A 26,701-nucleotide genomic window follows, 5' to 3' on the forward strand; every position below is an offset into this window, starting at 1 on the left:
GAACTGAAAAAACATTTAATAGTTAAAGAGTGTCATATTATATAACTTGGAATTGACAGAAAATTATAGTCTGTGCTTTTTTTCACTGTTGCAATTAATTTGCACAAGACTGTAACTATAGTGTTCCTAAGAGTACACAGGGGGTGTATAAAAGACTATACATTCCTTCTAATTTTTACATTTCACATTAGGGAATCCTTTTAATCATAAAAATGACAAACACATAATTTATCATATTTAGTGATGTTTTCGGCAGACTGATATAATGTTATTTTTTACCACTTAAGTACCAGTGGTCTCTGCCCCCTTAAGGATCAGAGACGGCTGACTACAAGCAGGGACGGATCTAGGGGGGAGCAAGCGGGTCTCTTGCCCCAGGCGCAGTTTGTTAAATTCTTAAAAAGGCGGCAAAATGTGGATGGGGAATGGCAGTTTAGGCGCCAAAACCTGACCTTGCCCCAGGCGCAACTTGGGGCAACTTGGTCTAGATCCGTCCCTGACTACAAGAAATGGCGAAATAACGATGGAATACCAACGAATTGCCACACATACCCACTGCAACCTCTGTCGACGCTACACGCCGGAAACCTAAGGCCACCCACTCTGCTGTCTCTTATGACTGCAGAGTTCCTGTGAGTTGCTCAGGAGCCGCTTTCATTGGCTCCTGACCATGTCTATCAATGTAAGCCAATGGGAGTTGGGAAAATCGGCTCCTGACTGGTTTACAGGGCTCTGCCGTTGTAGAGACAGCAGAGCGAGTAAGCGTCAGTGGGTAGACAGCGGCAAGATCGGCAGGAGCAACGAAAGTGGCGAGAATGGGTGGCGTCAGTGAGCTGAAACCTATGCCCTGGCAGCCACATCAGCATCAAAACAGGGCATAGATTTCAACTAGTGTCGTCCTTAAAGAGAGTTTGAAGCCTAAAATATTACCTGTTTTTAATGCTTCCATCTGAAAATGGCGCCTGTGAATAATGGCGCACAGTGTTGCCGCTAATCCGTTTGCCGCTTATCGCTATTTAACGTTAAAGCCTTATTGTTATTTAGCGTTAAAGCCTTATCGTTATTTAGCGTTAACACACAGAACCCTCTCTGTACCTATCCCTAACCCATAACCCCCCCCCCCCCTGGTGGTGCCTAACCCTAACCACCCCCCTGGTGGTGCCTAACCCTAACCACCCCCTGGTGGTGTATATTGTACTGTATACCTAACCCTACTCTCACACAGAACCCTCCCTGTACCTATCCCTAACCCTAACCACCCCCCTGGTGTTGCCTAACCCTAACCACCCCCTGGTGTTGCCTAACCCTAAGACCCCTCCTGGTGGTGCCTAACCCTAACCACCCCGCTGGTGGTGCCTAACCCTAACCACCCCCCTGGTGGTGCCTAACCCTAAGACCCCCCTAGTGGTGCCTAACCCCAAGACCCCCCCTGGTGGTGCCTAACCCTAAGACCCCCCCCCCCCCAGTGCCTAACCCTAACCTTGACAGTGTTACATTAAATCCATTCACCGTTTTGCTGTTAAATAACGTCTGCAGTTTGACTTATGTAGGGCACTATTGATAAATAACGTTAGTGTGTGCCACTATTGATAAATAACGTTAGTGTGTGCCACTATTGATAAATAACGTTAGTGTGTGCCGTTTTTCTTCTTTTTTCCCTGTGCGCCATTATTATGCAGTACTAACGATAAATAGCGATAAGTGTATCTTTTTAATGCGGCGCCATTTTTATGCATCGGCACTGTGCGCCATTATTCACTGATCCCGTTTTTAATAGCCAGTCCTCTTCAGCATTAATGCCATAGCTGAAACGCTGCATTCCTGTGGCAGAATGAGGCCTTAATCCCCGGGACAAAATTTGGGGCTCCTTCCGGGTAGAGGCAGAGCTTTGTGCAGTAGCTCTGCCTCTACTCGTGTCAATCTTCGCCTCTCCCCTGTCAGTCTTCTTTCACTGAGAGGGGAGGGGAGAGGCGAAGATCCGCGGAGATTGATGCGACTGGAGGGGGAGCTACAGAGCAAAGCTCTGCCTCCCTCGGGCAGCAAAATACACGACCTGGAAAGTTGTGGGTTTTTGCCCCGGGATTTTGGGGTGATAAAACCTCATTCTGCCGCAGGGATGTGGTGTTTCAGCTATGGCATTAATGCTGAAGAGGACTGGCTAATAAAAAGAGGTAATTTGTTAGGCTTCAGTCTCTCTTTAACCAGTTAAAAATGGTATCCCACCAACTTGCAGGTTTTTCCTCCTTGATGTTCCACATATACCACATGATCGCTGCTAGTATAACAAGTGAAACTGCAGTGATAAATAAACTTCTGGTCATATCCCCATCTCTTTCCAAAGGTTCAGCCCAGTAGCTTGGATAGTGAGGTCGCAAGACGTTTTGCTGAGCGATGCTTGTATTTACTTGTTGAGTCATTTGCATTTCTGTATTATTGTCTGTGGAATTATTATGGATTCCCATTAAGCAGGCTTCACAGTTGTGTTTTTGATGAGGACCTTCCTCCCTTGTATCTCTCTCAAAGTCCCTCAGAGGACTGGATCTAGGCAAGCCATACATTTTCCTGCACATCCAATTAACCAAGTGGCTTATAACAACCTCAATATTATGTTCTTTAAATATAGGGTTCTCAAATTTCTCAGCATGGTATTTGCACTTTTGCCTTAAGATGTGCATCTTTACTCTTCCGGTTCCTCTGTGCAGGCAGAATTTAATGTGCACCTTTGAAGAGCTCCAGGAATGATTTTCACAAAATGAGCAAACAAACCTAAAAAAAATAACACTTTTATCAAACCTTTTTCAGGAAAACAAACACTTATGTGGCTGTAAAACTCATCTTTACTACATACAGGTTGGTAGCTGAATTAACCATTACATTAAATAAAAAGCTTCTTCAGAGATAGGGAAAATTGGAGCTGGCTTACTGCTATACATTAGGGATGGTCAATGAGATGCAAAATCCTGTACTTCTGAGTAAAATTTATTTCATGCAAATTTATGCACCTTAAAATGGACCAATCAAATCTCACCTTAGCTACACTTGATTAGTCCATTTTCAAGCTGCATCCATTTGCTTACATAAATTGCATAATCCTGCATCAAAACAAGGAAACACAAGGCAGGGCTTTAAAGAACCACGCCAGCAAAAAAAGTAAGCAGTTAAAATCTGACAGAACCGAAAGGTTTTGGACTAGTCCATCTCTTCATGGGGGATTCTCAGGGCTTGTTCAGTCTGCAAGAGCTTTTCTAAGTGCTTGGTGATTTTAAAAGCTCTTGCTAATGTAATGCTATGTGTGTGTTCTCACTACAGCTATGTGATTTTGTAAAAATCCTCCATAGCAGTGCATTAGCAAGAGCTTTTCAAAATCACTAGCGCTTAAAAATCTCTTGCAGTGTGAACAAGCTCTCAGGGCTCGTTCAAACTAAGGGCGTTTTTGCCCTTTTTTCCAGCGCAGGTGATTTTTAAAATTGCCCACAAAACGCTTGTGCAATGAATCTCTATGAGAAGCACGTTGCGTCCACTTTGCGCTTTCTGCTAAGCGGTGCCTGTACCATTTTTGGGGCATTTTTGCTATAACGGAAGGTATAGAAAGAGCAATTTATGCAGCGATTGCGTTCGCGTTTTTTAGAATGAATACATTGTATTTATTCTTTTCCGCGTCAAAGAGTTCACTTCCTGACTTGCGGCAGGGAGTAAATGACAAAACCGTTCTGGGAAAGCGCTTAGAAATGCGCCTTTACCAAAAATCCAGCATGCAGTGGAGTGCCGAGAGGAGGAAAAAAACACGCAGAAAATCTCGAAACGTTTGTATTTGCCGTCACGCCTCAGGCTCCGTTTACACTTAATCAGTTGACCTTTCAGTTATAACTGAGAGCAACTGATAAGTGTAAACAGGGCCTCAGGGTTTTCTTTGTTTTCAAAAGCATTTCCTGAATGGCAGTTTAACTGCCAAAGTGGTAAGATACCAGCCAGCTAGTGTTGGGCGAACAGTGTTCGCCACTGTTCGGGTTCTGCAGAACATCACCCTGTTCGGGTGATGTTCGAGTTCGGCCGAACACCTGATGGTGCTCAGCCAAACCGTTCGGCCACATGGCCGAACTAAGAGCGCATGGCCGAACGTTCCCCGAACGTTCGGCTAGCGCTGTGATTGGCCGAACGGGTCACGTGGTTCGGACCCCGAACGCGCTCTGATTGGCCGAACGGGTCACGTGGTTTGGCCCGAACGCGCTCTGATTGGCCGAACGGTCACGTGGTTCGGGTAAATAAATACCCGAACCACGTCATATCTCCGCCATTTGTCTGTGGGTTTAGCTTTGGGTAGGCAGGCAGGGTAGTTCGCGCTCCAGCCACGCTAGCCAGGGTCCCCCCAGTCATTGTGTGTCGCTGCTGGGAACAGTAGTACACCGCTCGCTCAGCCACACTATATAGCATTGTGTGTACTGCCACTGTGTACCTCGCTCAGCCACGCTATATATAGCATTGTTTACTGCCACTCTGTGTACACGGCTCAGCCAGACTATATAGCATTGTGTGTACTGTCACTCTGTGTACACCGCTCAGCCAGACTATATAGCATTGTTTACTGCCACTCTGTGTACACCGCTCAGCCAGACTATATAGCATTGTTTACTGCCACTGTGTGTACACGGCTCAGCCAGACTATATAGCATTGTGTGTACTGCCACTCTGTGTACACCGCTCAGCCAGACTATATAGCATTGTTTACTGCCACTCTGTGTACACCGCTCAGCCAGACTATATAGCATTGTTTACTGCCACTGTGTGTACACGGCTCAGCCAGACTATATAGCATTGTTTACTGCCACTGTGTGTACACCGCTCAGCCAGACTATATAGCATTGTGTGTACTGCCACTCTGTGTACACCGCTCAGCCAGACTATATAGCATTGTTTACTGCCACTCTGTGTACACCGCTCAGCCAGACTATATAGCATTGTTTACTGCCACTGTGTGTACACGGCTCAGCCAGACTATATAGCATTGTGTGTACTGCCACTCTGTGTACACCGCTCAGCCAGACTATATAGCATTGTGTGTACTGCCACTGTGTGTACACCGCTCAGCCAGACTATAAAGCATTGTTTACTGCCACTGTGTGTACACCGCTCAGCCAGACTATATAGCATTGTGTGTACTGCCACTCTGTGTACACCGCTCAGCCAGACTATATAGCATTGTGTACTGCCACTGTGTGTACACCGCTCAGCCAGACTATATAGCATTGTTTACTGCCACTGTGTGTACACGGCTCAGCCAGACTATATAGCATTGTGTGTACTGCCACTCTGTGTACACCGCTCAGTCAGACTATATAGCATTGTTTACTGCCACTGTGTGTACACGCTCAGCCAGACTATATAGCATTGTGTGTACTGCCACTCTGTGTACACCGCTCAGCCAGACTATATAGCATTGTGTGTACTGCCACTGTGTGTACACCGCTCAGCCAGACTATATAGCATTGTTTACTGCCACTCTGTGTACACCGCTCAGCCAGACTATATAGCATTGTGTGTACTGCCACTCTATGTACACCGCTCAGCCAGACTATATAGCATTGTTTACTGCCACTGTGTGTACACGGCTCAGCCAGACTATATAGCATTGTGTGTACTGCCACTCTGTGTACACCGCTCAGCCAGACTATATAGCATTGTGTGTACTGCCACTCTGTGTACACCGCTCAGCCAGACTATATAGCATTGTTCACTGCCACTCTGTGTACACGGCTCAGCCAGACTATATAGCATTGTTTACTGCCACTCTGTGTACATGGCTCAGCCAGACTATATAGCATTGTTTACTGCCACTCTGTGTACATGGCTTAGCCAGACTATATAGCATTGTTCACTGCCACTCTGTGTACACGGCTCAGCCAGACTATATAGCATTGTTCACTGCCACTCTGTGTACATGGCTCAGCCAGACTATATAGCATTGTGTTTACTGCCACTCTGTGTCTGCTGGGAACAGTAGTACACCGCTCACCCGCCACTGTATAGCATTGTGCTCTGTGTCGCTGCTGGCAATAGTGGTACACCGCTCACCCACCACTGTATAGCATTTCTGTACTGCCACTGTACTGCTGCCAGTCAGCGTGTACTGTAAGGATAAGTGAAATGAGGAAGAAATCCGGTGAAAGAGGGAGGGGCAAGGGAAGAGGTGTTTCCCCTGACGGTTCAAGTACAGGCCACAGGGGAGCACCCAAGAAAACCCACTCAATACCGCCCATGTTGTCCAGGACAACAACCCTCACAGATCCAAAAGAACAGGACCAGATAATTACTTGGATGACCTCTCAAGCGTCCAGCAGCGGGTTAAGCAGCACCAGCACATCACGCACGAGGTCCGAGTCCTCAGCCAGTTACAAGGAGCCAGCGGGCACAAAGCTGACACAACCGGCAGCGACACCACGCACACAACTGCCAGATAACCAGACGACGTTGGAGTGAGCTGCGCAGAGGTTGTTCTGGGGAGCTCTACTTCACGGCGGCGGCCCCCCACAATGACATATGACGAGTTTGAGGAGATGGAAGAGGAGGGTATGGACAATGCGGACATAGACCCAGATTTTGTTTGTGAACGAGAACATCGCCGTCGTAGCAGCAGCACAGATGAGTCTGTTGAAGAACCCACTGCTGCATGAGTTTGCCTTGTGCCACAAGGTAGGCGGCGCGCAATTTCAGGCACCACAAGCGTGGAAGTTCAAGTGAAAGGCAAAAGAGGCGCAAACAGAAATCGCCAGCAAGGCAGGTGCTCCAAAGTCTGGGCTTTCTTTGAAGACTGCACTGAGGATGTTACCATGGCGATTTGCAAGGTGTGCAAGACCCGCCTGAGCAGGGGGAAAAGTATTAACAACCTCTCCACCACCAGCATGAGCCGCCACATGCTATCCAAACATCCCACTCTGTGGGCAAACGCGGCAGGACAGGGTACCACCAGCAACACTGCCTCCCTTGGGTTCACCAGACTCACCACCAGACCCACCTCAGCAGCAGCAGTAGCCCAGCCATTGCGTGGTTCACAACATTCAAAAAAATCAGATGACGCTGACACTGTCACTTTCCGGAGTAGTGCTCTTGAGGTCTCCCAGTGTTCATCAAACACAACAACCAACAGCCCTTCGGTGTGCAGCCCTACGGTTCAGTTGTCTGTCTCGGAGATGTTTGAGCGCAAGAGGAAATTGCCAGCAAATGACCCCCGGGCCGTGGCAGTAACAGCCAGCATAGCCAAGCTTCTGGCCTGCGAAATGCTGCCATATCGAGTGGTGGAGACAAACAGCTTCAAGGGCATGATGTCAGTGGCCATCCCACGTTACGTGGTTCCCAGCCGCTACCACTTTGCGCGCTTTGCAGTGCCTGAGTTGCATGAGCACGTGGTCAGCAAAATAACCCGAAGCTTGAAGAATGCCGTTGCCTGCAAGGATCACCTCACCACTGACACCTGGACGAGTGCGTTCGGCCAGGGTCGATACATCTCCCTTACCGCGCACTGGGTGAACCTTGTGGAGCCTGGCAGCGATTCCTCACCTGCTACGGCGCGGGTGTTGCCCACGCCGCAAACACCTGCACCGCCGTCCCTCCCACTGGATAACAGCAGCACCTACCTCTCTGACTCCTTCTCCTCAAACGCATCTCAAAGCTGTACCTCATCCGGAAACGCGAACCCAGCACCAGCAGCAGTAGGATCGTGGAAGCAGTGCAGCACAGCTGTTGGCATGCGTCAGCAAACGTTGCTGAAGCTGATCTGCCTTGGGGATAAGCAGCACACAGGGGAGGAAATTTAAAGGGGAATAAAGGAACAGATGGATTTGTGGCTGGCACCGCTGGACCTGAAACCGGCCATGGTTGTGTGTGATAATGGGAGTAATCTCATTCGCGCTTTAAGGTTGGCTAAGCTGACACATGACGAAGAAGAGGAGGAGGAACAGCTGGAGTTGGAGCAGGAATTTCCTGCCACCACTGACGAGGGCCAGAGCGGTGCACGTTGGACTTCCACAATTCAGCGCGAATGGTCAGCAGAAGCAGACCAGGAAGAAGGTGACGACTATGATGCATCACAACAACTATCACAACGCTCACAAGAGGATGATGAGGATTCTGGTAGGACTCTGGCACACATGGCTCAATTCATGCTAGACTGCATTGAACGTGACCCACGCATTGTGCGCATTCGGGACAACACCAATTACTGGGTTTATATACCCTTCTGGATCCACGGTACAAACACAATGTTCCAAAACTGCTTGAAGAAAGAGTCAGACAGGTCAAAATGGAAGAATACCAGCAGGCCCTTGTGGAGACTTTAGAGAGGAGATTGACATCCTCCCCCTCCTCTAGCCAGTTGTACGCCGACAGACTGACTTCCGCAAACCCAGGACGACCAGGAGGGCAGCAAACAACACAAGCCGCAGCTAGTGCCCAAAAGGGAATGGTATCGGCAGTGTCCTTGGAGTGGGAAAATTTTCTGACACCCATGCAGCAGCAGCCCACTGAACAGCAAGCGTGCAGATCCACCTCCAACACCGATCGCCTGGAGAAGATGGTCAAGGACTACATGTCAGATGGCGTAGCTGTGTCTAACAATCCATCTGCACCCTTCAACTATTGGGTATCGAAGCTAGACACCTGGCACGAACTGGCAATGTACGCAATAGAGGTGCTGGCTTGCCCGGCAGCCAGCGTTATGTCGGAACGCTGTTTCAGTGCTGCCGGAGGCATCGTCACAGATCGGCGTATCCGCCTCTCCACAGAAAATGCAGACCGTCTGACTCAAATTAAAATGAATCAATCCTGGATTGGAAACGACTACGCAACACTCCAGGACCCCAACCAAGTAACATGACCAATGAACATCTGGGATGGTTTAGCGTTTCCGGTCCCTGTTTATTGAACCTCTCATCTGTATTACATTTATGACTGCATGGCGGCAAAAGCATTGCTGCTATATCCGCACGCTTTTTGTCCTCATGCAAGGCCTGGGTGTTGTGTCTCAAAAAGCATGGCCTTCTCCTCCTGCGCCTGCTCCTGTTCCATCACGTGTGCTGCTGCTGCTGGGTTAGCGTTGCCGGTCCCTGTTTATGGAACCTCTTATCTTTATTACATTTATGACTGCATGGCGGTAAAAAGCATGCTATCCGCACGCTTCTTGTCCTCATGCAAGGCCTGGGTTGTTGTGTCTGAAAAAGCGTGGCCTTCTCCTCCTGCGCCTCCTCCTGTTCCATCACGTGTGCTGCTGCTGCTGCTGGGTTAGCGTTACCGGTCCCTGTTTATGGAACCTCTTCTCTTTATTACATTTATGACTGCATGGCGGTAAAAAGCATGCTATCCGCACGCTTCTTGTCCTCATGCAAGGCATGGGTTGTTGTGTCTGAAAAAGCGTGGCCTTCTCCTCCTGCGCCTCCTCCTGTTCCATCACGTGTGCTGCTGCTGCTGCTGGGTTAGCGTTACCGGTCCCTGTTTATGGAACCTCTTCTCTTTATTACATTTATGACTGCATGGCGGTAAAAAGCATGCTATCCGCACGCTTCTTGTCCTCATGCAAGGCCTGGGTTGTTGTGTCTGAAAAAGCGTGGCCTTCTCCTCCTGCGCCTCCTCCTGTTCCATCACGTGTGCTGCTGCTGGTGCTGGGTTAGCGTTACCGGTCCCTTTTCCTAGAACCTCTTCTCTGTATTACATTTATGACTGCATGGCAACAAAAAGCATGTTACCTGTGCAAAGAAACATGACATTTTCCACATTTAAAAGACAGTTTTTCCTTCGAAACTTTACAATCAATTTTCTCAAAAACTATAAGCTCTTTTTCAAATATTTTTTTTCCTCTTGTACCCACTCCCAAGGTGCACATACCCTGCTAATTTGGGGTATGTAGCATGTAAGGAAGCTTTACAAAGCACGAAAGTTCGGGTCCCCATTGACTTCCATTATGTTCGGAGTTCGGCGCGAACACCCGAACATCGCGGCGATGTTCGGCGAACGTTCTCGAACCCGAACATCTAGGTGTTCGCCCAACACTACAGCCAGCCTCCCTACTCACTTTCTTTTTATTTTATTTTGGCAGTTAGGGCCCATTGACACCTAAAACCGCAAAACGCCTAGCGATTACTGCTAGCGTTTTGCGGGAGTGATTTTTCCACTATTAACGCTAAAAAAATCACTGAACACTGTAGTGGTTTGGGAGCGGTCGCAATTAGTGGTTCTATACATGCTAATCGCGATCGCCCTAGAATCGCAGGCAAACCGCAGCATGTAACACGTTTGCGGTTAGCGCTAACCGCAAACAACACTGCCATAGTGTTACATGTGTTAGCGGTTTTTAAAAACCGCTAGCGGTTTGCTTTGAGCGGAAACCGCGAGATTCCCGCTCTAGTGTGAATGGACCCTTAGGCTTGGCAACTGCTCCTTAGGAAAACACTGAAAATCCCCTATGGGCAGATGGACTAGTCCAAAGCCTGTTGATTCAGATTTTAACTGCTTACTTTTTTTCGCTGGAGTGGTCCTTTAAGATATAAACCTTTGATGCTTCTAGAAGGCATATTTATTGCTACTGGCCAGTAACTAAATAGCAGTAAAATATTCGTGCACACAAAACGCATGTACATTTTACCAGGCTTTATGCAAAACTCACCTTTTACACACTATGTAAGTTGCTTGTGTAACTCGCATTACCCACATAAACCAGTGCACCTTATACATGCAATGTGTGTATAAAATGCATTATACAAACTGTATAACAAGTAGTTTGCATACTACTTAAAAAGATTTACGTGCGATGTTGTACTGTATGTGCATTTAGATTTGACTGCTGTTTAGTGATTGTGCCCCATAATTAGGGTGTGTCAGGCAAAATACAGGTGAAACTTGAAAACTTAGAATATCGTGGAAAAAGTTCATTTATTTCAGTTAATTCAGCTTAATAGGTGAAACTAATATATAAAATAGACTCATTACATGCAAAGACAGAGATTTCAGGCCTTTATTTGTTATAATTTTGATGATTATTGTTTACAGCTCATGAAAACTCTGAGGCTGCTGTCAGAGTGGGACATTACAGGCGCATGTTAGAGCAGCCTGTAACGCAGCCCAACTCACAGTAATGAAAAATCAATGGGCTGTTCACAGTGCCCACGTTGCGTTACAGTGTAACACTGCACGTTCAAAGAAAGTGCAGCATGCTGTGCGTTATATGTGGTTTTAGCTGCGTTAGACTGTTTGCACATGCTCAGTAAGGGGAGAGTCCTCTATTGTTCCTAGCCACATGGCGAATTAATATTCACTGCACTGTAGTGTTGTCCAGATCATGAATGATTCGGATCTTTGATCCGGATCCTTTTTGTGAGTCAAATCATCCAGATCATCACAATGAAGGATTCGGTTCACAGTGGATGTCTGGAAGAAACAGGAACTGCAGCTTCTGTGCACAAACACAATCTTCCTGCTGAATCTCTCCCTTCCCCATTAGCACCATCAATGTGCCTTCATTCTCCTGCACCTCTTATTCTGCTGCACCCCTGCTTCCTACTTCCCTAGTAAAATGATTCAAAGATCCGAATCTTTTCAATGATCCGATTTGAATCATCCGAATCATTGAAAAGATCCGGACTTCCCAGGATAGCACCAAGAGCCTCATAACGCGGCTCAATCTGATGTCCAACTTCAACACCACCATGTGTTGCGTTAGGGGCACGTTATGCGACCTTAACATCCCCTAAAATGCAACGTCTTGGTGTGAAAGAGGCCTAAAATCAAAATATTAGAATATTACATGAAATCAATAAAACCAAAATTCTTGGCAATGCCCCATAGATTCACTATGGAGTTCAGGTCAGGCAAGTTTTCTGGCCAATCATCAAGCACAGTAATCCCATGATCCTCGAACCAGGTTTTGGAACGTTTGGCAGTGTGGGCAGGTGCCAAGTCCTGCTGGAAAAGTCAGAATCTCCATAAAGCTCATCTGTGAAAGAAATGATAAGGTGCTCCAAAATCTCCTGATAGACGGCTGTGTTGACTCTGGACTAAAAGAGAACCCGAGGCGGAATTTTTAAATCTTAATAAGACCCAGAGGCATGTCATGTGCACAATGTCATGCCTCCGTGTCCTTTTATCGTCGCTGCTATTGCCTCTAGAGACAGCCCGAACGGTTCACCGGCGAACTTCCGGGGTTCGCGATCGCGGAGAACCGCAAACTTTTCCGGAAGTTCGGTTCTCCCCCATAGTGCCTCATTAGGGTCAACTTTGACCCTCTACATCACAGTCAGCAGGAACATTGTAGCCAATCAGGCTACACTCCCTCCTGGAGCCACTCCCCGCCTTATAAAAGGCAGGTAGCGCCGGCCATCCTACTTACTCGTGTGCCTGCAATAGTGAGAGAAGGTAAAGCTGCTGCAGACTCTCATAGGGAAAGATTAGTTAGGCTCTTGTAGGCTTCTTAGCTCGCTCCATGCTGATTCTTATTGCTAAAAAAGCACCCCACAACACCTCTTTTGAGAGCTAATCTTGTTCTTGTGATCTATTTTTTTTTCTGTGTGTCCCACTGACACTTGTGTTGCATAGACAGCCTTGATAATTCATACTGTGTGTGTGCCACTGCCAGGCCCAGCACATTCAGTGACTACCTGTGTGTGTGACAGGTGCATATTGTAATACCCATTACTGCATATACCTACCCACCTGTTGTTCACAGTGCACCCACCTACCTACGTGAGTGCATGCAGAGTCACTCTGCCTGTCCGGTATCTGTCTGTGTGTGACAGGTGCACATTGTAATACTCATCACTGCATATACCTACCTACCTGTTGTTCACAGTGCACCCACCTACCTACGTGTGCGCACACAGAGTCAATGTGCCTGTCCGGTATCTGTCTGTGTGTGACAAGTGCACATTGTAATACTCATCACTGCATATACAGTACCTACCTGTTGTGCTCAGTGCACCCACCTACCTACGTGTGTGCATGCAGAGTCACTCTGCCTGTCCGGTATCTGTCTGTGTGTGACAGGTGCACATTGTAATACTCATCACTGCATATACCTACCTGTTGTGTTCAGTGCACCCACCTCATCACTGCATATACCTACCTGTTGTGTTGAGTGCATCCACCTTATCACTGCATATACCTACCTGTTGTGTTGAGTGCACCCACCTCATCACTGCATATACCTACCTGTTGTGTTGAGTGCACCCACCTCATCACTTCATATACCTACCTGTTGTGTTGAGTGCACCCACCTTATCACTGCATATACCTACCTGTTGTGCTGAGTGAACCCACCTCATCACTGCATATACCTACCTGTTGTGATGAGTGCACCCACCTCATCACTGCATATACCTACCTGTTGTGTTGAGTGCACCCACCTCATCACTGCATATACCTACTTGCTGTGTTGAGTGCACCCACCTCATCACTGCATATACCTACATGTTGTGTTGAGTGCACCCACCTCATCACTGCATATACCTACCTGTTGTGTTCAGTGCACCCACCTCATCACTGCATATAACTACCTGCTGTGTTGAGTGCACCCACCTCATCACTGCATATACCTACATGTTGTGTTGTGAGCACCCAACTCATCACTGCATATACCTACCTGTTGTGTTCAGTGCCCCCACCTACCAACGGGAGGGCACGCAGTGTGATATACCACTCCGTGCATACCTGTTAACTGCACCTGTGTGACTGCACATTGTATTAGTCAAGTCAGTGCATACCTTTCACTTCATCCCCCCGATATGGACAAAATGGACAAACCAGGTAGAGGAAGAGGTAGAGGCAGACCCAGAGGAAAGTCACCAGACAGGTCTGTGCGAGGTCGTGTTGATGTGATTTCGTGCAGCCCTGGCCCAAAGTACAGTGCTCAGAAGAAGGCACATGCCATCAACTCCCAAGATTCTCGTTAAAGGATTTAAAGTTAATTCATCTCATATACAGCAGGGCCTCGAAAGTCCTCCTGTATTGTTATTTTTGGTCACTACCTCGGGACGTGCATGCCATGCCTGCTGCCTTCCTTGGATGTGTGGTGGTAGCCGTTTCTCAGGCTCCAACTCCGGACCAGAATCGAACCCTGATTACCATTACCTGTGGTCACAATGACAGACTTGCCCTCCATAATAGATTCTCGTTGAAGGTACTGAACAGCAAGTAGAAAATGTAATTTAAAAAAAAAATAGATGTAAGCTTTAACAATGGTAGAGAAAGAACCATCGAAAGTTGATAAGGCAGTCAGACATTGCCTGATATCACTGAGTGAGGAAGAGCAATCTCGCCATGGTGCGCAGTAGTCCAGCACGGCCATCACTACACAAACAGCTGTTTGCGGTGCATTACACAGTGAGTTTGGTCTGTCAGTGTGAAGCAGTACACTAATTACACTCCCTGATTGATGTATACACATACAAGATGTTTTAAAGGACTTTAGGCCTGCAATTTAGCATTCAATGTGATTTCTGCCCATAAAACGCTGCTTTGCGTCAAATCCAGATTTTTCCCCCGGGACTTTTGGCATGTATCCCACTCCTCCATGCCCCCCTCCAGGTGTTAGACCACTTGAAACATCTTTTCCATCACTTTTCTGGCCAGCATAAGTGTTTCTAGTTTTCCAAGTTCGTCTCCCTATTGAAGTCTATTGCGGTTCGCGCAGGTTCGCGCATACCGAACCTTTCGTTGAAGTTTTGCGAACCCAAAATCGGAGGTTCGGGCCATCTGTAATTGCCCCCTGCGCTTTACTGTCCCCCCAGAAAATATCACCAGGCTAGCGACAGTCTGCTTGTCGCTAGCCTGCTTTGTTTACCTGAGGCTTGTCAATCATGCTCCTGCGCATTCCCGCCTCTGCTAGCTTCCTCCAATCAGAAGCCAAGCCGCGAACCAGGAAGTACTCCTGGCTCATGGCTTGGCTTCCAATTGGAGGAAGCTATCAGAGGCGGGGAGCGGCGGGTGGAGCCTGTAATGTAGGCGGCAATGCACAGGAGCATCTTTGACAAGCCTCAGGTAAAAAAAGCAGGTTAGCGACAAGCAGATTGTTGCTAGCCTGGTGATATTTTTTGGGGGGACAGCAGAGCACAGGGGGCACTAGCAGCGGTGATAGAAGGATAAAGAGGCATGTCATTGTGCACATGACATGCCTCTGGGTCCTATTAAGATTTGAAAATTCCGCCTCGGGTTTTCTTTAATGAAGCACAGTGGACCAACACCAGCAGATGGCATCGTTCCCCAACTCAACACAGACTGTGAAAACTTCCCACTGGACTTCAAGCATCTTGCATACTATGTCTCTCAGTTCTTCCTCCAGACTCTGGGTCCTTGGTTTCCAAATGAGATGAAAAATTTGCTCTCATCAGTAAAAAGAACCTTGGACCACTAAACAACAGACCAGTTCTTTTTCTTCACCCCAGGTAAGACGCTTCTGACGTTGTTTGTTGTTCAGGAGCAGCTTGACAAGAGGAATACAACATTTGAAGCTCACATCCAACATCCATTTATGTGTGGTAGCTTTTGATGCACTAACTCCAGCCTCATGTCCACTCCTTGTGAAAGTCTACAACACTTTTGAATGGCTAATTCCTGACAATCCTCTCCAGGCTGTGGTCAGCCTTGCTGATTATGCACCTTTTTCTTCCACACTTTTCCCTTCTACATAACTTTCTATTAATGTGCTTTAAAGAGACTCCATAACAAAAATGGCATCCTGTTTTTTATCATCCTACATGTTCCAAAAGCTATTCTAATGTGTTCTGGCTAACTGCAGCACTTTCTACTATGACAGTCTCTGTAATAAATCAATGTATCTTTCCCCTATCAGACTTGTCGGCCTGTGTCTGGAAGGCTGCCAAGTTCTTCAGTGTTGTGGTTCTGCTATGAACTCACCCTTTCTGGCCCCTCTATGCACACTGCCTGTGTGTTATTTAGATAAGAGAGAAGAGAGAAGCTGCTCTAATCAGCTGGATAAATCGTCCTCTGAGCTGGCTGGGCTTTCACATACTGAGGAATTACAAACAAGGGCAAAGCTGTTTGCAGGAAGAAAAGAGCAGCCTGAAACTTCAGTGCATGAGAGATGCAGGGGGAAAGAAACACACAAATGATCTCTTGAGATTCAAAAGGAAGGCTGTATACAGCCTGCTTATGTATGGATGTATTTTCTATGTGTGGACATACAGTACATCAACCTACTTCCTGTTTTGGTGGCCATTTTGTTTGTTTACAAACAAACTTTTAAAAACTGTTTTTAACCACTTTTAATGCGGCGAGGAGCGGCGAAATTGTGACAGAGGGTAATAGGAGATGTCCCCTAACGCACTGGTATGTTTACTTTTGTGCGATTTTAACAATACAGATTCTCTTTAATACAGCACTTTGGGAACATTCAACTTCTTTGCAATTGAGGCTTTCATTGCCAACCTTTCACGTTATTTTATACTGACAAATACCTAAAAATTTACTGACAAAAGATTGTTTTTACTGACAGAAAATGGGCATGGTCACGCAACAGAATGTGGGAGTGGTCATGGGTGGGGCCAAATATACATGATTTTAGTAGTGCTGTAAAAGGTCTGGCAGGGAAGTTTGAGCTCTGCCATAGTGTTTCCCCCCCTTCCCCCAAAATACATGTAATCTTACAGCATTTCACCAAAAATCCATGTAATCTGGCAGAGGTTCTTCCAAAATACAGATATATATATGGCAGTGGCTCCCTAAAAGTAGATGTAATCTGGCAGCAGCGATTCCCCCAACATACACATAATCTGGCAGCAGTTCCCCAAAATACACTTAATCAGACAGCAGTGGTTCTCCAAAAATAGGTAGCCCCAGGTCTATAGGTGTCCCCAGAATAGGTGGCCAGCGGTATAGATGTCCCCAGAACAGGTAGCCAGGGGTAGAGATGTCCCCAGAACAGGTAGCCAGGTGTAGAGATGTCCCCAGAACAGGTAGCCAGGGGTATATGTCCCCAGTATATGTAGCCAGAGGTATATGTGCCCAGTATATGTAGTCAGGGGTATATGTGCCTAGAGGTATATGTCCCCAGTATATGTAGGCAGGGGTATACTGTATGTCCCCAAAAAATGTAGGCAGGTGTATATGTGCCCAGTATATGTAGGCAGGTGTATATGTGCCCAGTATTTGTAGGCTAGGGTAAATGTCCCCAGTAAATGTAGGCAGGTGTATATGTACCCAGTATATGTAGTCGGGGGTATATGTTCTCAGTATATGTAGGCTGGGGTATACGTCCCCATAATAGGTAGCCAGGTGTCCCCCAGCAGGAGAGAAGCAGTGCAGAGAAGGAGAGCTGTGGGCACAGTGGGGAAGGTGGGGCCATCTCCCCCCTCCTTCCCTCACCTTAGGGCTCTCCCTCCCTCGCTCTCCCCTCCAGAACTAAGTGTTGTGCGGCTGTTGGCAGCGGGCGGAACTTACCTCCATCTTGTTGGCTGATGGTGTAATGGTTAAGGGCTCTGCCTCTGACACAGGAGACCAGGGTTCGAATCTCGGCTCTGCCTGTTCAGTAAGCCAGCACTAATTCAGTAGGAGACCTTTGGCAAGTCTCCCTTACACTGCTACTGCCAATAGAGCGCGCCCTAGTGGCTGCTGCTCTGCTCTGGCGCTTTGAGTCCGCAAGGAGAAAAGCACAATATAAATGTTATTTGTCTTGTCTTGTCTCGTTGCAGGCGAGGGATGGTGTAATGGATTTTGCTGCTTGTCTGATCTGGTTCAGAGCAGCGGCACCAGAACTTCCAGCGCTTGGAACGAGATGGAGGTAAGTTCCACCAGCTGCCAGCCGCTGCACAACACTTAGTTCTGGAGGGGAGAGCAAGGGAGGGAGAGCCCTAAGGTGAGGGAAGGAGGGGGGAGATGCCCCCCCCCCTTTCCCCACTGTGCCCACAGCTCTCCTTCGCTGCGCTGCTCCCCTCCTGCTCACAGGGCGGCCGATTGGCCACCCTTACGGATGGTGCTGAATTCCTTATGGAATTCACGGGTACCAAAATTTACAGTATGCCCGTAAATTTACGGGCGGTTGGCAACACTGCCTACTTCTAGAGGTTGTCAATGATGGTTTTCTGCACAACTGTCAGGTCAGCAGTCTTTCCAACAATTGTGATTCCTACTGAACCAGACTGAGAGACAATTTAAAGGTTCAGGAGCAATTTGCAGGTGTTTTGAATTAATTAGCTGATTAGAGTCTGACACTTTGAGCCTAGAATAATGAACCTTTTCACAATATTCTAATCTTCTGAGATTTTGATTTCAGGGTTTTCATAAACTGTAAGCCATACACTTCAAAATTTTAACAAATAAAAGCTTGAAATATCTTGTTTTGAATGTAGTAATGAGTCTAATTAATGTATTCGTTTCACCTTTTAAGTTGAATTACAGAAATAAATAAACTTTTTCACAATACTCTAATTTTCAAGTTTCATCTGTACGTCAAGAAGAGTTGGAGTCGACTGAACGAATGCGGAGGAGGCAAAATAAAAAAATAAATGTTGGCATTCAGCAAATACAACACGAGTAAGCAGAGCTACACAAGCACTGCATTACATTTACAAGGGACCAAGAAATCGAAGGAAATAAATCAAAATATGTGTGCTCACATTATATGCGTGCAGACATCCTACTGTAAATTAAAGGATACATTAACTGAACACAGCATACATTTTTTTTACTTACCTGGAGCTTCTTCTAGGCCCTAGAAGTCACTGTGCCCTTTGCTGCAGTTCCGCTGTCATCCAGTCTTCTGCTTTCACCTCCGTAACAGTCTATGACACGGCCAGGTTGGTGGCTTCTGCACATGCACGGGTCACAATTGCTCTCCTGTATCTGGGAGAATTCTGCACAGGCGCAATAGTGCTGCGTCTGCACACAATACTCCTGACCAGAGGAGCACGACCACCAGTGGCACGTATGCGCACCTGTGTATGTGCAGAAGCTGGTCTTTACAGAGGTGACAACAGATGACTGGATGACAGCAGAACTGCTGCAAGGGATACAGAGACTTCTAGAAGTCCCAGGTAAGTAAACTTTATATGCTGCATTCAGCTAAGGTATCCTTTCAGGCTGAGTTAACATCATGTGCACTGTGTAATGCCTATGCTACAATGTGAGCATAACAAAAGACATGCTGTACATGCTCATTAGTTTCATAGAATTAGCAGTTGTGAGATAGGATAACATCATCCATTACAACACAGAGATGTACAGAGCACACATGTGGTGGGGGCAGGAAAGACCAGTGAGCCGGGGATGAGAGAGAGAGAAACACCCACCCAGGGCCGGGACAAGGTTCTCCAGCACTAGAGGCAGAGATCTCGAGTTGTGCTCCAATCCCCCTATGGCTGGCTAACCTATACAGGAGGCACCTATGGCTGGCTAACCTATACTGAAGGCACCTATGGCTGATAACCTATACAGGAGGATCCTATGGCTGGCTAACCTATGTTGAAGGCACCTATGGCTGGCAAACCTATACTGAAGGCACCTATGGCTGGCTAACCTGTACTGAAGGCACCTATGGCTGGCTAACCTATACGGAAGGCACCTGTGGCTGGCTAACCTATACTACAAGCACCAATGGCTGGCTAACCTATACTGAAGGCACCTATGGCTGGCTAACCTGTACTGAAGGCACCTATGGCTGGCTAACCTATACGGAAGGCACCTGTGGCTGGCTAACCTATACTAGAAGCACCAATGGCTGGCTAACCTATACTGAAGGTTCCTATGGCTGGCTAACCTATACTGAAGCCACCTATGGCTGGGTAACCAATACTAAAGGCACCTATAGCTGGCTAACCTATAGTGGAGGCACCTATGGCTGGCTAACCAATAGTGGAGGCATCGATGGCTGGCTAACCTATACTGAATGCACCTATGGCTGGCTAATCTATACTGAATGCACCTATGCAGGGGCGTAACTAGGAATCGGCGGGCCCCCCTGCAGAAATTCTGAGCGGGCCCCCCCTCCCCCCTGGGGCCCGCTCAGGACCGGTTTTGGGGGGATGGAGGGCTTGCAGCATGAGGGGAGAGCTTGGTGGCACGTCAGTGTGGAGGGAGGATGGTCCCCCCCCCCCTCCCTCACCTCGAGTTCTCCCCTCTGTGCTCCCCTCCAGCATTGAATAAAGTGTATGCAGGCGGCGGGGCAGCGGCAGATACATACCTTCCGTGCGCTCCACAGATGTTCCTATCTCTAGCTTCTGACGCGACTTCCTGTATAAACAAGAAGTTGCGTCAGACACTAGAGGGAGAAACGTCCGCGCTGGAGCGCACGAAAGGTATGTACCTGCCGCTGCCCTGCCGCCTGCATACACTTTATTCAATGCTGGAGGGGAGCGCAGAGGGGAGAGCCCGAGGTGAGGGAGGGGGGGACCATCCCCCTCCCCACCGATGTGCCACCAAGCTCTCCCCTCATGCTGCGACCCCTCCAGCCCCCCAAAAATGGCCCTGAACGGGCCCCATGGGGGGCCTGGGCCCCCCGTGAGAGCATGGGCTGCATCCCCTATTGTTACGCCCGTGCACCTATAGCTGGCTAACCTATACTTGAGGCACCTACAGCTGCCTAACCTATACTGGAGGCACCTACAGCTGCCTAATCTATACTGGAGGCACCTACAGCTGCCTAACCTATACTGGGGCACCTACAGCTGCCTAACCTATACTGGGTCACCTATAGCTGTACTGGAGGGCTAAATATCGCAAATAACATTTTTGAGCCCACCGATGGGGCCGCAATTTTAACACCCTCGCCCTGGGAGCAATTTAGCTTATAAACTGCCCTGCCACTACCGCAATATAGGGAGCCAAATAAGACCCCAGTATTAGGTAGGTTACCTCCCAGAATAGGTAGCAAGATGTGCCCCCAGTATTAGGCAGTCCCAATAGTCAGATGTATCCCCCTATTAGGTAGTCCCCTCCCCAGTATTTTTAGCCACATGTAGCCCTGTATTAGCTAGCCCCCTTCCCAGTATATTAGCAGATGTGCCCCTTAGTATTAGGTAGTCCCCCCAGTAATGGCCAGATGTTCCTAAAGTAGTAACCCCTTCCCAGTAATAGTCAGATGTGCCTAGGTTAGCCCCACCCCAATAATAACCAGATATAACTCAGATGTGCCTGTGGTAGCCCTTCCCCCACCTATAGCCATATGTTCCATAAGTAGCCCCCACCTTCCCCAGTAATGGCCACATGTGCCCCTCTGGTAGCCCCCCTCCCCAGTAATAGCCAGATGTGCCTCTTGTGCTCCCCAGTTATAGCCAGATGTGCCTCTGATAGCCCCCCTCCAAACCTATAGCCAGATATGCCTCATGAAGCCCCTGTAATAGCCAAATGTGCCTTAGATAGAATCCCCAGCTATAACCAGATGGGACTCTGGTAGCCCCACCAAACAGTTATAGCCGGATGTTTCTCTGGTAGCCTCCCACCTACAACTAGGTGTGCCCCACATGGCCTCTTGCTCCTTACCCCAGTAATATTCAGATATACCTCCGTTAATCCCCCCCCCCCCCCCCCCTCATGGCCAGATGCACCTCTGTAACTCTGTAATCCTCCCGCTAATAGCCAGACGCGAGAGCATGTACACCCCCCTCCCGCCATTGAAGTACAGAGCACAGATTAAAATGCAATCCTCTCACACCCTGACCTGTGGCCTACAGTCCAGGGACTAGAGGTCTAGGCAACAGGTCTCTTCTGTCTGTTCTGTAGTGCCGCCACTCACGTACTTCCTGTATCAGTGTATCAGGAAGTACATAAGCGGGGGTGCTTCTCAGCAGACAGAAGCGAGACCTGTCGCCTGGACTGGATGCCGCAGATCAGGGTGAGAATGAATTGCATTTAAATCTTTGCCCGCTGTCCGCTGTGCTCTGTACTTCAGTGATGGAGTGGGGTAATAGAGTACAGTGACAGGAGGGGGGCCGTGGAGAGGGAGATCACGCCCTCCTCCCCACGCTCTCATAGCCATGTGCACAGAGGCTGGAGCCTGTCCAGCCTCTGCCTCGGCCCGGCACTGCACCCACCTAGCAGTATAGCAGATCCAATAGAGTTGGGGGTAGGACAAGGTGGCTTCTCCCATTGGCTGTCTCCAGTGTCTGTTAATGTTACCGCATGTCTGTTTGGCAGTTATCAACAAATCAAAGCAGGTGTTAAAGAAAACCTGAACTGAAAATTAAAAGTCGAAATAAGCATACACAAGTCATACTTACCTTCCATGTAGTCTACTTCTCAGTGTCTTTCTCCTGTCCTGCATCCTGTTTGTTTACTGTGATCAAGGGAATTTTCCGTCCTCCATTTTGAAAATGGCCATTACCCATAACAGCTTTCTGGTCAGCACACAGTTAAACTGTAACATCGCCCACTTGAGCCATAGGGAAACATGGACATTACCTGGTACATCAGCAACTGATATATTTCAGATCTGACAAAATATTGTCAGAACTGGAAGGGATTATTGTCAGAAGAAAATGGTGAGCTTCTGAGAGGAACTGATGGCAAGGTAACTATGTAATGTTCATTTGAAGTTACCTCATGTGTTTATTTTAAATATTTTTACTCAGTACAGGTTCTCTTTAAAGAGGAACTGTGGTGAAAATAACATAATTAATAAAACTGCTTATTTTTTAAATATTAATGTTTAGCTAATTTAGTCAGTGTTTTACTATTGAAAATCTTTCCTCTCCATGATTTACACTCTGAAATGTATTACTGGTGATGACATCTTTAGTTCTGCCAGGTGATCTGTACTGAATGTTAATTTACTGTGAGAGATATTGCTTGTTTGACAGTTGGAAAAAAAAAACATTGGTTCCCCCAATGCAGCAGGGTTCATGGACAGCAAACTGTCAGAACCATGGTCATGACATCACACAGTGGGAGGGGTTTTACCACAATATCAGCCTCACAAACCCCCCTGATGATCTATTCAAGAAAAGGTAAAGATTTTTCAAGGAAAATGTATCAACTACTGATTGGGATGAAGTTCAATCCTGGGTTAAAGTTCCTCTTTAAGTACCAAACTTTTTTTCTTGTGTTACCAAATGCAGAAAATGTTGTAAATGGACAAATATATATATATATATTTTACTGGAAAAAGGCGGTAATTGAAGCATACAGAATTACAGTTAGTTTAGACCCTGGATATTCTGGCAAGCAGATGCAATTTGTGTATCCTGTGCCTTTAAATTTGCCAAGAGACATTTCTGCAGCCGTTACAAGCCAGGTGCTGCCTGGTATGAGCACACACCCACTTTGTTTCTCCTTTGCAGTCCAGATTGTACATTGACCTTGAGGAATGGTGGGAAGGGGACGGAGTACTTAATTTTCTCTGCAAAGCTCAAATAAACAAGAAACACAAGTAATGCCTGGATGACAAATGAGGTAGGAACTGTAGGTCTGTTCTTAACCTGAATTTGTTTGTAAGACAGAACACTGTCCCATTGTGTCACCAGTGTCTCTACTGCCCCTTCTGTGCTCTCACTGTTCCTCTGCGCCTTCAGTGTCCCCCTCCTGTCCTTCTGTGCCCTCTCATGTCACCCAGTGCTTCCTCTTTACCCTCTCATGTTTGTGTGTCCATTGCCCCCCTTTGTGCCACCTGTGCCCCCTTCCTGTCTCCTCTGCCCCCTTTGTGTCTCCACATCTCTCTCTTTTGTCTCTACTTTGCCCCCCTTAGTGCCACCTGTGCCCCCTTAGTGCCAGTTGTGTCCCCTTAGTGCAATCTGTACACCCTTAGTGCATCACCTGTGTCCCCTTAGTAGGTCTCTTCTCCCCCTTAGTGCATCTCCTCTGCCCTCTCCCCCTGCTCCTTTAGTGAGTCTCCTCTGCCCCCTTAGTGCGTTTCCTCTACCCCCTCTGTATCTCCACAGCTGTCCTGCACTTATTACTCACCTCCAAGATAGTCCCATGCTGCTCTGAACTCATTGTGGTCGCCGTCGCACCACCACACAAACCAAGGACTACCTGTAGTGATCATAAACAGAACACTCTAAATTGAAAATCAATATCAATGATCTAGTAACTAATATATTTAATCTGTACTGTTTGAACAAATCCATTCCATTAATCTCCAATAATTTTGTCGTGACTAATTTACATCTTTTAGAAGTCTAAATCAATCATTTTAAGTCATTATTGCCATTTTGCGTCATCAAATTAGCCAATCTATTAACAGATGTGTCCCACGTAGTTTATTTTATGTGTAGCTTCAATAAGTGCCACAAAATACAGTAAATACAAATAATAGGCAGGGAAAGTTTACCTGTCAGTACTTGTACACATTTACAGCATTTACATTTCAGCATCTGTTGTTTTTAAATACTGGTGTTAAAAGAAAATGTATGAAAATTAAACTGGTTTACTGAATATATATTTGTATGTGACATTTGTATTATTTGCTTGCATGGTATATTATTGAAAGCCCAGGATTTTCCCTGGAAATTAAGGTCCATTGACTAGCATAACGGTAAATTCCCATTGTATCCGTTGCAATGCATGCAGCACGTGAGTTTACATTTGAAAGCGCAAATTTGTGGGTTTCAGTAATGCGTGCATGGTACCTTTAGTAACACAGGCAAAACATGCGCATTGTCCTAGTGCACAGCTGTGCCTGCGTTGTTACGATGGAACCTGACGCACTTCAGAGACAATGCAGATCTGAATTTGCTGATTGTGGGATCATTGAAGCACTTTGCTGTAACTTAACTTATAAAGCACCACAACTACTGTATATGGTGTAATGCACCACAACGTGCATAGTGTGAGTGCAACCTCAACCTGGCATTATGCATGGACTTACTTTGCAAAGCTATCCATGGAGTACATCAGCCATCCATCTTGTCTTTGGAAATTTTCATTCACCCAGAAGCTCCAAGCATCACTGATTCCTCTCTGCTTTAATTCTTCTTCAAATATGCGTCTCCATTTGACTACATCCATTTTTGATGTCCTTACTGAGGGAAGTTTTTCCGTCTAATGTTGGTAGGGTAGGCGGGACAGATTATGTCTATCTTCAGTCTAGTGTAGAAAGAGGAGGGACAGATTTTATTACTGTAGCTTTAGTCTATTGCTGGCAGAGGAGGAGGGACACAGTTGTTCTATATGTCTACAGAGATGAATGTGAAACGTGAGGTTTTTTTGTTTTTTTGGGGGGGGAATAGTGAAACTATTGATTGGAGAAAAGTGTTGCATTTATAACAGTAAGACACTCAGAAGCTGAGTTTATCTCAATCCCTAAGTATATTGTACAATCTACAATGAAGCCTGTTGCACTGTTTTAAAACAGAACTCCAGCAAAAAAGATTTAAGTCAGTTTAACCACTTCAGCCCGCAGGTGTTTTCACCTCTAGGACAGAAGCAATTTTCTCCTGTCAGTGCTCCTTCCATTCATTCGCCAATAACTTTATTACTACTTATCACAAGGAAACAATCTATATCTTGCTTTTTTTGCCACCAATTAGACTTTCTTTCGATGGTACATTTTGCTAAGAGTTATTTTATTCTAAATGCACTTTTAACTGGAATAATAAGAAAAAAAATGGGGAAAAAAATCCTTATTTCTCAGTTTTCGGCCATTATTAAAAAAAATCGTCCTACTGTGCATAAAACCAACACATTTTATTTGCCCATTTGTCCCGGTAATTGCAACATTTAAAATTTTTTAAATATGTATGTCGCCAATATTTTATTTGGAATTAAAGGTGCATTTTTTTCAGTTTTGCATCCATCACTAGTTACAAGCCCATATAGGCAAAATAAAACAGTAATATACCCTAGCAACATACATATTAAAAAAATATTAAAAAAAAAGTTTAGTCCCTAAGGTAACTATTTGTGTATCTTTTTAAAAACGGACATTTTTTTTTTAATTTTTTTTTTTTTAACATTTTGTGACGTTCAATTTTTATGAATCAACATGCCTCATGATTGGAGGCATGTTGATTCATTCAAAGGGGATCATTTTCCTCGAGGGGACACTCGTTCCCCTACCCCAGTCACTCCACTGTAATAGCGGTGGGGAACGACCGTGCACCCGCCGGCTACAAGCGCACACCCGCCACAACAATGCTGGACAAATACAGTATATTGGTCCAGATTACCGCTGAGCGGCCCCTGCTGGACGAATATATTCATCCAGTTAGGCTTAGGTGGTTGAAGCGGACACAAACCAAACATTTTTCTAATTCAAAATATTTAGTTGCACCACTCTGACACATACAAAGATAAATAAACACTCCTTCAAGCCTATGAGCATTTCAGTGCATGCTTTTCACCCTTCTCTTGTCATAACTAGGGTTATACAGGTGGAAGCCATTAGCAATTCCTCCTTTGCTGCACACCATCTACTTCACCAGTTTGCCGGATTCTGTCCCGGCAATATGAAAGGAAGGGAGGCGTTCCTCCAATAAATGTAAAATATTTTATATTTGTCATCATGCAGCTGAAAAAAGGCTGCTATTTATTATTACAATTAAGAAAATAGATTTTATGTCTGAAATCTTGTATTTTTAATTTGAGTCCACTTTAAGGATAAGTTCACATTGAGGACCGATTCACAATGGCATTAAAAAACGGTCCACTCGCGGATCGGAACATATGCTTTACAAATGGAATGGATGCGTACGGAACCAATGTTAACCTTATGGATCCGTTCCTATTCATCCATTAAAACGGATCCACAAGGGCACGTCACTTATTGCTTGGACAGATGCCA

General features: G+C 46.5%; 2 long non-coding RNA genes across 3 annotated transcripts in view; one reads left to right on the forward strand and one right to left on the reverse strand.

Moving 5' to 3' along the window:
• Positions 1 to 1,472: 1,472 nt before the first annotated feature.
• Positions 1,473 to 24,991, reverse strand: LOC137571700 (uncharacterized). The gene is made up of 3 exons (XR_011031410.1): positions 24,788 to 24,991; positions 23,881 to 23,952; positions 1,473 to 2,766 (listed from the first exon to the last, which is right to left on the reverse strand). It is a non-coding gene; the product is annotated as an uncharacterized lncRNA (long non-coding RNA).
• Positions 23,274 to 26,701, forward strand: part of LOC137571701 (uncharacterized) — an 81,108-nt gene continuing 77,680 nt past the window's right edge. For both annotated transcript variants that reach the window (XR_011031411.1, XR_011031412.1), the window contains exon 1: positions 23,274 to 23,373. This is a non-coding gene — a long non-coding RNA (uncharacterized lncRNA). The remainder of the gene's footprint in view (positions 23,374 to 26,701) is intronic.

The sequence above is a fragment of the Hyperolius riggenbachi genome, chromosome 4 (genome assembly GCF_040937935.1).
Source record: "Hyperolius riggenbachi isolate aHypRig1 chromosome 4, aHypRig1.pri, whole genome shotgun sequence".
NCBI lineage: Eukaryota > Metazoa > Chordata > Amphibia > Anura > Hyperoliidae > Hyperolius > Hyperolius riggenbachi.